Here is an 11674-nt window from a genome sequence, read left to right as displayed (position 1 = left end):
TTCCGGGATTCTGCCATCTACCTCTTTCAGCCGCAGCACGACTGTCTGCTTCATCCAGGGCTCCAAGGGAGGGAGACCGTCTGCAGGGCCGGAGCGGTCTGGGGTGGAGGTGGAGGCGGAGGCGGCTTCTCCCGGGGTCTTGGCGGTGGTGGCGTTCTGTGGCTTCTTCGCGGTCTGTTTCTTCCCCATCTTGGCGCAGAGGAGTTCAGAAGGGCTTCCCAGGGATCTTGGTCGGGTTCCTTCTCCTTCTTCTTCCTCGGCGGCTTCACTCTCGCTTGCTTAGCCTTTGAAAAGGCTATTGAGCGTCTACTGCCCGGGGGTAGTAACGCAGAGTGAACAAGGGGGGGGAAGATCACAAACTCGTTCTGTGTGGGGGCTAAGCCTCAAACCCAATAGCAGCAAGTAGGTGAAGCCGGATTTAACCGACGATCCTACAAGGCCGAGAAGAGGGTACCCCACACAGACCAAATGGCTTGGATAGATGCAAGTGTTTCTCAACGTCCTAGCTGGAAGCCGGGACACCCCTAAAGGCAAGGTCGATACTACACTTGATCTTAGCCAAAAGGCCGAGAGAAAAGACAAGTACCCAACATGATCAATAGGTGGCGCTTTAAATGCCTTTACAGCTCATCAGTTTAGAGCAGGGGTCTCCAAACTTTCGAAACAAAGGGCCAGTTTACTGCGCTTCAAACTTTAGGGGAGCCGGACTGTAGTCAGAGGGGCACTGCCCTGACAGCAGTGGAATTTAACAATGCCATAGGTTTGGTGGTCAGTGGGAATAAAAAAACTGCATCATTTGAGTCAGTGGAAGGAATAGAACACCATGATTACTATCAGTGGAAGGAATAGTGCCCATCATTGGTGTCAGTGGGAGGAATAGTGCCCCATCATTGGTGTCAATGGGAGGAATAATGTCTTATCATTGGTATCAGTGGTAGGCAATTTTTGCTACGGGCCTCAGGGCCTGGTCTGTGCACATTTCGGCACGGTACCATTTTTTTATTTTATTTACTTTACTTTATTTATTTATTTATTATGCACTCCCACGTTTGTCACTTTTTTCTTTGCCTTATGTGTGTGTATTTCACGGATGGAGGGTGTGGGTCCTCGGGCCTACCCTGAAGTCTAGGGGGAGGTTGTGTGGCCATACGGTTCCTTCCTCCCCTGATCCCTAAAGGACTCTTCTTCGGGAGAGTCCCCTTGCCTAGTACTGAATGTCCGGCTTCGGCTGGGCATAGGGAACGGTGGTTCACCAGGCCTTTTGGCCAGGAGGACCAAGTGGGAACCTTGTCCCCGTCAGGAGCTTCGTGCCCCGGGGGATCAGGGTAAGCGGTCCAAGCCCCTTTAGGGGTAGGACACAGCACACCCCTAAGTGCACTTTTTGTGTGGTGTTTTTGCACTTGCACTTTTTTGTGAAACACTTACGGGTTTTTCGTTATAGTTGCACGTTTGCGGACTTAAAAAATCAGTGGTAGGAATAGTGCTCCATCATTGGTGTCAGTGGGAGGAATAGTGCCCCATCGTTGGTATCAGTGGGAGAAATAGTGCCCCATCATTGGTGTCAGCGGGAGGAATAGTGCCCCATCATTGGTGTCAGCGGGAGGAATAGTGCCCCATCATTGGTGTCAGCGGGAGGAATAGTGCCTTATCATTGGTGTCAGCGGGAGGAATGGTGCCCCATCATTGGTATCAGTGGGAGGCATAGCACCCCATTGTTGGTTTCAATGAGAGGAATACTGCCCCATCATTGGCATCAGTGGGAGGAATGGTGCACCATCATTAGAATCAGTGGGAGGAATGGTGCACTATCATTGGTGTCAGTGGGAGGAATAGTGCTCTATCATTGGTGTCAGTGGGAGGAATAATGTCTTATCATTGGTGTCAGTAGGAGGAAGAGTGCCCCATCATTGGTATTAGTGGGAGGAAGAGTGCTCCATCATTGGTGTCAGTGGGAGGAAGAGTGCCCTATTATTGGTATCAGTGGAAGGAAGAGTGCCCCATTATTGGTGTCAGTGGGAGGAATAGTGCCCCATCATTGGTGTCAGTGGGAGGAATGGTGCTCCATCATTAGTATCAGTGGAAGGAAGAGTGCCCCATTATTAGTTTTGGTGGGAGGAAGAGTGCCCCATCATTGGTATCAGTGGGAGGAATAGTTCCCCATCATTGGTGTCAGTGGGAGAAATAGTACCCCATCATTGGTGTAAGTGGGAGAAATAGTGCCCCATCATTGGTATCGGTGGGAGGAATAGTGCCCCATCATTGGTGTCGGTGGGAGGAATAGTGCTCCATCATTGGTATCAGTGGGAGGAATAGTATCCCGTCATTGGTGTCAGTGGGAGGAATAGTGCTCCATAATTAGTATCAGTGGGAGGAATAGTATCCCGTCATTGGTGTCAGTGGGAGGAATAGTGCCCCATCATTGGTGTCAGTGGGAGGAATAGTGCCCCATCATTGATATCAGTGGGAGGAATAGTGCCCCATCATTGATATCAGTGGGAGGAATAGTGCCCCATCATTGGTGTCAGTGGGAGGAATAGTGCCCCATCATTGATATCAGTGGGAGGAATAGTGCCCCATCATTGGTGTCAGTGGGAGGAATAGTGCCCCATCATTGATATCAGTGGGAGGAATAGTGCCCCATTATTGATATCAGTGGGAGGAATAGTGCTGCATCATTGATATCAGTGGGAGGAATAGTACCCCATTGTTGGTGCCACTGGGAGGAATAAAACCCCATCATTAGTCTCAGTGGGAAGAAGAGTATTCCAACATTGGTGTCAGTGGGAGGAATAGTTCTCCATGGTTGGTGTCAGTGGGAGGAATAGTACCCCATCATTGGTGTCAATTGGAGGAATTCTGCCCCACTACATTACATTACAATTGCTGTTTACATACATGTGCAGTTGTGGGTGTTTGCAGTACAATTTTTATAAAAATATTTTTACCATTTTTAAAAAAAAATCATTTCTTATTTTTATTTCTAAGCATGGGAGCCTGGGAACCACGGAGGAGGAGAGGGGGACTTTACACTCTAAGTATTTCAGAAGTGATTGGGCGGCTATTGGAGCCGTGAGCTTGTTTAAGACGCTTCTGACTTTGGAAGTACTACTTTACTTCTTTTCTGTCCCACCCATCTCCTCTGCAGTGAGATTCCATCAGAAAGCATTCTCACACACCCACTGGATCCAGTGTTGCCCTGCCATGATCTGCTGAGCCCCGCACCACCATCTTTTTACACCCAACTGCCTTTTTCGGATTCTGGAAGCTATGGCCCAATGGTGCATGCCTGTTCCATCCACCCGCCACTCATTTCATTCCTGCCGAGGCAAGAATAGTGGCAGGAGGGTTGGAAGGTGAGAATGGTGGCGGGGGTTGGAGAGGCAAGAATGGTGGTGGAAGAGGGGAGGTAAGAATGGTGGCAGGGGGGTGGGGAGGTGAGAACGGTGGCAGAGAGGTTGGGAGGTGAGAATGGTGGGGGGGGGGGCAGGAATGGTGGCAGGGCGGTGGGGTGGTGAGAAAGGTGGCAGGGGAGCGGGGAGGTGAGAATGGTGACAGGGGAGCAGGGAGGTGAGAATGGTGGCAGGGGGGTGGGAAGGTGAGAATGGTGGTGGTGGGGGAGCGGGTGTGGAGGTGAGAATGGTGGCAGGGGAGTGGGGAGGTGAAAATGGTGGCGGGGGGTGGGGAGGTGAGAATGGTGGTGGTGGGGGGGCGGGTGTGGAGGTGAGAATGGTGGCAGGGGAGTGGGGAGGTGAAAATGGTGGCGGGGGGTGGGGAGGTGAGAATGGTGGCGGGTGGCAGGGAGGTGAGAATGGTGACAGGAGGTCAGGGAGGGGAGAATGGTGGTGGTGGGGAGGTGAGAATGGTGGCGGGGGATGGGAGGTGAGAATGGTGGCAGGAGGGCGAGGAGGTGAGAATGGTGGCAGGGGTGGGGAGGTGAGAATGGTGATAGAAAGGCAGGAAGGTGAGAATGGTGGTGGGGCGTGGGGAGGTGAGATTGGTGGCAGGGGGGTGGAGAGGTGATAATGGTGACAGGAGGGCAGGTGAGAATGGTGGTGGGGGACGGGGAGGTGAGAATGGTGGTTGGTGGGCGGGGAGGTGAGAATGGTGGTAGGAGGGAAGAGTGGTGAGAATGGTGGCAGGGGAGTGAAGTCCTCAAATATGGTGGCTGTACCTCTAACCTTTGAAGCAGCTCTAAGCTCATAAAGCAGAACAGAGAGCTAGAGCAGGGCTCCTCAAACTACGGCCCGCGGGCCACATGCGGCCCGCCGAGCACATTCATCCGGCCCGCCGGCAGGGGACACTAACTACAGGGGCGGGCAGGGGGCTGCTGTCCCTTACCTGGCTCCAGTCCCAGGACGATCCAGTCCAGGATGCGCAGCTTCTTCACTCCGGCAGCTCCCTCACTCGATGTCCGCAAAAATCAAGGGAGGGAGAGGCCGAAGTGAAGGAAGGAGGACAGCTGACCGCCCGGTAAGTGTGCCGTGCAGATGGTACTGCAGCAACCAGGTATGCTGGTTGCAGCAGCACATGCTGGAACAGGGGTCGGCTAGTTAAGTGTCATTGCTGTCAGTGGGAGGAATAGTGCCCCATCATTGGTGTCACTGATAAAAATGATGGGGCACTATTCCTCCCACTGACACCAATGGTGGGGCACTATTCCTCCCCCCACTGACACCAATGATGGGGCACTATTCCCCCCACTGACACCAACGATGGGGTACTATTCCTCCCCCCCACTGACACCAATGATGGGGCACTATTCCTCCCACTGACACCAACGATGGGGCACTATTCCTCCCACTGACACCAACGATGGGGCACTATTCCTCCCCCCACTGACACCAACGATGGGGCACTATTCCTCCCACTGACACCAACGATGGGGCACTATTCCTCCCCCCACTGACACCAACGATGGGGCACTATTCCTCCCCCCACTGACACCAACGATGGGGCACTATTCCTCCCCCCACTGACACCAACGATGGGGCACTATTCCTCCCCCCACTGGCACCAATGACGTACTCTTCCTCCCATTGACACCAATGATGGGACACTATTCCTCCCACTGACACCATTGATGGGGCACTATTCCTCCCACTGACACCAATGATGATGCACTATTCCTCCCACTGACACCAATGATGGGGCACTATTCCTCCCACTGACACCAATGATGGGGCACTATTCCTCCCACTGACACCAATGATGGGACACTATTCCTCCCACTGACACCAATGATGGGACACTATTCCTCCCACTGACACCAATGATGGGCCACTATTCCTCCCACTGACAACAATGATGGGACACTATTCCTCCCACTGACAACAATGATGGGACACTATTCCTCCCACTGACACCAATGATGGGGAACTATTCCTCCCAATGACACCAATGATGAGGCACTATTCCCCCCACTGACACCAATGATGAGGCACTATTCCTCCCACTGACACCAATGATGGGGCACGATTCTTCCCACTGACACCAATGATGGAGCACTATTCCTCCCACTGACACCAATGATGGGGCACGATTCTTCCCACTGACACCAATGATGTGACACTATTCCTCCCACTGATACCAATGATGGGGCACTATTCCTCCCACTGACACCAATGATGGGACACTATTCCACCCACTGACACCAAGGATGGGACACTATTTCGCTCCATAAGACACACTTGGGGGGAAATGTCTGTGCGTCTTATAGAGTGGTCCAGTATTCCCACCTCCGTTGTATGTCCGCAGTCTCTGAACAAATGCAGACACAGTACAGGAGATGACCATAGTTTTTTTTTTAAAAAACTATAGTCCGGCCCTCCAACGGTCTGAGGGACAGTGAACTGGCCCCCTGTTTAAAAAGTTTGAGGACCCCTGAGCTAGAGCCAAGTTTTTGGAAGACTTTATGGAGCTCTCAGATGTGACCGTCGCTGGGGAAAAAAATAAACCTTTAAAATGATTTTATGTGAGTAATAATCTGTGATCTCCCAGAAGACAGAGAAGACCTTTATTATCTGGCCTATCTGATGTCACATCAACAGTGACCCATCTCATGTTTGGTTACATTGCAGATGGAATGAGATCTGGTGATGATTGCCAACCTCGGGGAGATAGTCATGTTATGAGTGTAGAATGTCAATAATTCGGTCAGCTTTTGTATATAACAAAACATTTTCCATTGCAGTGCGTGGTCTGAGCCGGAGCTGCACCTCAAAAGAGACTAAATTATTTTCCATATAAACTTCAGGTCACGTCTGTTCCCCATTCCAAGGGAAAGGTTATACTTCATGGTTAATTGTGTTATATAGGAACTCTTCTCCCCTCTTCTACTCTTTACATCTTTCGGCCACTCTCCTTCGTATTCCTCCTTTCCTCTTCTTACCTCTCCTCTCCACTGCTCACCCTACCTCTCCTCTCCCCACCTATCCTTCTCTACTCCCCCCTATTTCTATCCACTCCTCTATATTTGTCTCCTATCCTCTTATCTCCTCTCCTCCCCTTTCCTCTTCTGCTTTTTATTTCTCCCTTTCTCTCCCCTCTGTTTTCATTTTCCAGTCTTTTCTCCCCTATCTCTCCTCTACTCTACCTCCTCTTCTATCTGCTTATCCCCCCCCCCCTCTCCTTTTTCCTCTTCCCTTCTCTCTTGTATCTGCTCTCTTCCACACTCCTCCTCTCCTCTTCTCTCCTTCCCCCTCCCCCCATTCCTCTTCTTTCCAGTCTCCCCCAATCCCCTTTCTCTCCTCCATTCTCCTTCTGTCCTTTCCTCTCTCTTCCTCCATCTCCTCCGCTGATCTCTGACCATCTTACCCCCTTCCCCACTCCCCCCTCTGGTTGTTTTCTCCTCTTACATCTTCTTTCCTCTCCCCACGTTCCACCTTCTCCTCAACTCCTCTCCTCTCCTCACCCTGCTCTTTTTTTATCTCCTTACTTCTTCCCTCTCCTCCTTTCCCTTCACTCCCCTCCTGCCACCTTCTCTTCCCTTTCTCTTGTTTTCCTTTTTCTCTTTTTATCTTCTCTCCTCTCCCCCTTCTCTCCAATCCTTTCCTCTCCTCCTCACTTCTCCCCCTCCTCTCCAATCCTTTCCTCTCCTCCTCACTTCCCTCTCCTCTCCAACTGCTGCTCTCCCCTAGTATATCTCTACCGTTCATTTCCACACCTCCCTTCCCCCTCTGGTCCTCTTCTCCCCTCTCATCCTCTTTTCTCTGCCCACTTCCCACCTTCACCTCTCCTTATGTCTTTTCTGCATATAGTCACTTCCACTAATTACTTCTCCCCCCTCCTCTTCCTTTCTTTTCTTTTCCTTCTCCCCACTGCCCACCTTCTTCTCATTCCTTCCCTCCCCTCCTCTTCCTCACCCTCCTCTCCCCATCTCCCTTTTTATCTCCTTTACTCCTCTCTCCTCTCCTGCCTAATCCCGACTCCTCTCCACCTACTCCTGGATCTTTGCTTCTCTCTACAGTCAGTGGTACTGGAGAGAGGCCACCCTCGTCAACCTTTTCTCCACCAGGTATGTGACACCTTCCTTTTAATGTCCTAATATATGTTTTCTTTTTTCCTTTCTCGCTTTCCATTTCTTGAATTTCCTTCTTTTCTCAAACTTTCCTTGCCTTGCCTTTCTTGTGTTTCCCTTTTCCTCTTCCTTTCCTTTCCTTTCCTTTTCTTTTTTCCCCTTTTCTTAAATTTTTCTTTCTGCCTTGTCCTTTTTTTTCCCTTTTCCATTCACTTTGTTTCCTCTCGCCTACCCTCTTTTCTCACTCTTTTTTTGTCTCATCCCTTTCCTTCATTATCCCTTTTGTTCTCTTTTCTTTCCTCTCTTTTCCTTTTTTCTCTTGCTTTCCTGTTTTCATCTCAAAAAGCAAAAGCTACATATCATCACAGCTTCAACTTATCATCCCTTTGCATTTATTTCATCTGAAACTATGAGTAAGATAGAATAAACTCATTTTTTGAATGCCAATGTATAATTATGTTGCCCAGTTAAAAATTAAATATGAATTGCACACCCTGGTATTTAACCTGGGTATAGTCCTGCTGCTCCGGTACGGTTCCTAGCACTGGTCTGGCAGAGTCATTGATGCTAGTGTAGGAAATAAAGATAATCATGTATCACAGAGGCACGGGTGACTCAGAAGCATCATTTGTAGGCTATGTGGGTGAGGGAGATGCTGTAGGATAATAAACCACATGTCTGGCCACACCTCTGTTACCTTGGTATAGGTGGAGCCACAGGACTGACAAAGATCTTAGAACTTTCCAATAGGTGAGGACTTGTGCCATATATTGCTTGAAGAGATGAGGACCTGTACCATATATTCTTCAAAGAGGTGAGGACTTGCACCATATATTCCTCCAAGAGGTGAAGACCTGTGCCATATTTTGCTCCATGACGTGTGGACTTCTACCATATATTTCTCCAAGAGGTGAGGACTTCTACCACACATTTCTCCAAGAGGCAAAGACTTATACCATATAATCTTTCAAGACTTGTACCACATATTTCTTCAAGAAGTGAGGACTTCTACCATATATTTCTCCAAGAGGCGAAGGCTTGTATCATATATTTCTTGAAGAGGGTGAGACTTGCCCCATATATTCCTTCAAGAGGTGAGGACTTCTACCACATATTTCTCCAAGAGGTGAAGACTTTTAACATATATTTCTTCAACACGTGAGGATTTCAACCACATATTTCTTCAAGAGGTGAACACTTGTACCATATATTCCTTCAAAACGTGAGGACTTCTACCACATATTTCTCCAAGAGGCAAAGACTTGTACCATATATTCCTTCAAAACGTGAGGACTTCTACCACATATTTCTCCAAAAGGTGAAGACTTTTACCATATATTCCTTCAAGACGTCAGAATATCTACCACATATTTCTCCAAAAGGTGAAGACTTTTACCATATATTTCTTCAAGACGTCAGGACATCTACCATATATTGCTTCAAGACGTCAGGACATCTACCACATATTCATCCAAAAGGTGAAGAGTTGTACCATATATTCCTTCAAAACGTGAGGACTTCTTCCACATATTTCTCCAAGAGGTGAACACTTGTACCATATATTCCTTCAAGACGTCAGGACATCTACCACATATTCCTCCAAAAGGAGAAGACTTCTACCACATATTCCTTCAAGACGTCAGGACATCTACCACATATTCCTCCAAAAGGTGAAGACTTTTACCATATATTTCTTCAAGACGTCAGGACATCTACCATATATTGCTTCAAGACGTCAGGACATCTATCACATATTCATCCAAAAGGTGAAGAGTTGTACCATATATTCTTTTAAAATGTGAGGACTTCTACCACATATTTCTCTAAGAGGTGAACACTTGTACCATATATTCCTTCAAAACGTGAGGACTTCTTCCACATATTTCTCCAAGAGGTGAACACTTGTACCATATATTCCTTCAAGACGTCAGGACATCTACCACATATTCCTCCAAAAGGTGAAGACTTCTACCACATATTCCTTCAAGACGTCAGGACATCTACCACATATTCCTCCAAAAGGTGAAGACTTGTACCATATATTCCTTCAAGACATCAGGACTTCTACCATATATTCCTTCAAGACATCAGGACTTCTACCATATATTCCTTCACGAAGATCTGCGGTAAGAAATGTATAATTTATTGAGATATAAATGTACTTTGGTGTATCCTGTCCTTATTTAACATTTGTCCCTGAAAAGGCTGCTGATTTCTGTAATGACCCCATTACACCAGTCTGTTTCAGAACATTAGCTCCAACTCCCATTGTCCAGTAATGTTCGCATTGCAATCTGTTTCACTTTTGTACTCAGCAGTATTAAAAAAAAAAAAAAGCCGAAAAGATACTGCGGTTCATAACTTTGATAAAAGAATGTATAGGGATCTTGTAAGGGTGGATATATGGCAGTGGACATGTTGACTTGTTTTAAAGGCGCAGGTTCTGCAGCTGTCATTCTGCCCTTGTTTGATGGCATAGCGAGTCACTTAAAACAAGCATGCAGCCAGTGATGTCTAAAAAGCCTTATGTCCTGTCCGGCATACTTATTTCAGGTCAAGAACTCACACTTTATGTAGAAAAAGATGTGCATTTCTTTCTTCATAGTGTATGACATGTCCAGGCACTACCCGAATGCACCTCAAACCTCACTTTCTCACTTTTCAATGATGTGCCATCATTATTTCTTCTTTTACATTGTTCCTGTAGTGAGAAACAGCTTTTATCACTCCCAGTGACAGCAGACCTGTGAAATGTTTGTAATGGTAGATTCTAGGAAGTCAGTTCCTATTGATGCATGCACACCCCCAGAACTACAATCCCCAACAAGCAGGGATCTAATTATTAAAAAATTGCTGGATGAATGTCACAAGTATTCACCCATCCATAATGAATTATCCTTATTTTTTTGTTATTTCCTATGATCATCAGTTCCATCTAGTGGCCATAATGCAGTATCTTCCTGGAATACTTTCATTGTTAGTTATTTCCTATGATCGTCAGCTCCATCTAGTGGCCATAATGCAGTATCTTCCTGGAATACTTTCATTGTTAGTTATTTCCTATGATCGTCAGCTCCATCTAGTGGCCATAATGCAGTATTTTTCTGGAATACTTTCATTTTTTTGTTATTTCCTATGATCGTCAGCTCCATCTAGTGGCCATAATGCAGTATTTTCCTGGAATACTTTCATTATTTGTTATGTCCTATGATCGTCAGCTCCATCTAGTGGCCATAATGCAGTATTTTCCTGGAATACTTACATTTTTTGTTATTTCCTATGCAGAGGCGTCCCTAGGGTTGGTGTCACCCGGTGCGGTAACACTTGGTGACTCCCCCTCCGACGATCCCCGCAGAATGGATCGGATCTGCGGATTGTGCATAATGGATCGGACTCCGATCCATTATGCTCAATCCACAGATCCGATCCATCCTGCGGGGATCGTCGGCTTTCTTTACAACTTAACATTTCTTGGAGCGGGTCCGGTGTCACCCCGTATAGGTTGCATGCCGACGATACCTGCAAGATCGTCGGCATGCAACCTATACGCAGGGGTGGACTGACAACTCATGGGGCCCCCAGGCAATAGGGGATCATGGGGCCCCTGTGTCCTCGCCCACTCTCAAATTACACTCAAAAAAGCCTAAGAAAGGTAGCAGGGGCATCTCATGGGGCCCCCTACTGACCCTGGGCCCTCGGGCAGTGCCCGAGTTCCCAAATGGCCAGTCCGCCCTTGCCTATATGGGGTGACACCGGACCCGCTCCAAGAAAAGGTAAGTTGTAAAGAAAGCCGACGATCCCCGCAGGATGGACGCCACTGTTCCTATGATCGTCAGCTTCATCCAGTGGCCATAATGCAGTGTTTTCCTGGAATACTTTCATTTTGTGTTATTTCCTATGATAGTCATCTCCATCTAGTGGCCAAAATGCAGTATTTTCCTGGAATACTTTCATTATTTGTTATTTCCTATGATCATCAGTTTCATCCACTGACCATAATGCAGTATTTTCCTGGAATACTTTCATTTTTTGCTATTTCCTATGATCGTCAGCTCCATCTAGTGGCCATAATGCAGTATTTTCCTGGAATACTTTAATTTTTTGCTATTTCCTATGATTGTCAGCTCCATCTAGTGACCATAATGCAGTATTTTGCTG

At 47.6% G+C, this 11674-nt stretch overlaps 1 protein-coding gene across 1 annotated transcript in view; it reads left to right on the top strand.

Moving 5' to 3' along the window:
- The first annotated feature begins 4660 nt into the window (after positions 1–4660).
- Positions 4661–11674, top strand: part of RNF222 (ring finger protein 222) — a 39603-nt gene continuing 32589 nt past the window's right edge. Inside the window, exon 1 of the mRNA XM_089658182.1 lies at positions 4661–9642. The gene's annotated coding sequence lies outside the window, so the exon portion shown is untranslated. The remainder of the gene's footprint in view (positions 9643–11674) is intronic.

The sequence above is a fragment of the Staurois parvus genome, unplaced genomic scaffold (assembly GCF_062004578.1).
Source record: "Staurois parvus isolate SC_StPar_1 unplaced genomic scaffold, SC_StPar_1.0 ptg001055l, whole genome shotgun sequence".
NCBI lineage: Eukaryota > Metazoa > Chordata > Amphibia > Anura > Ranidae > Staurois > Staurois parvus.
This window is presented reverse-complemented; position numbering and strand designations above follow the sequence as displayed.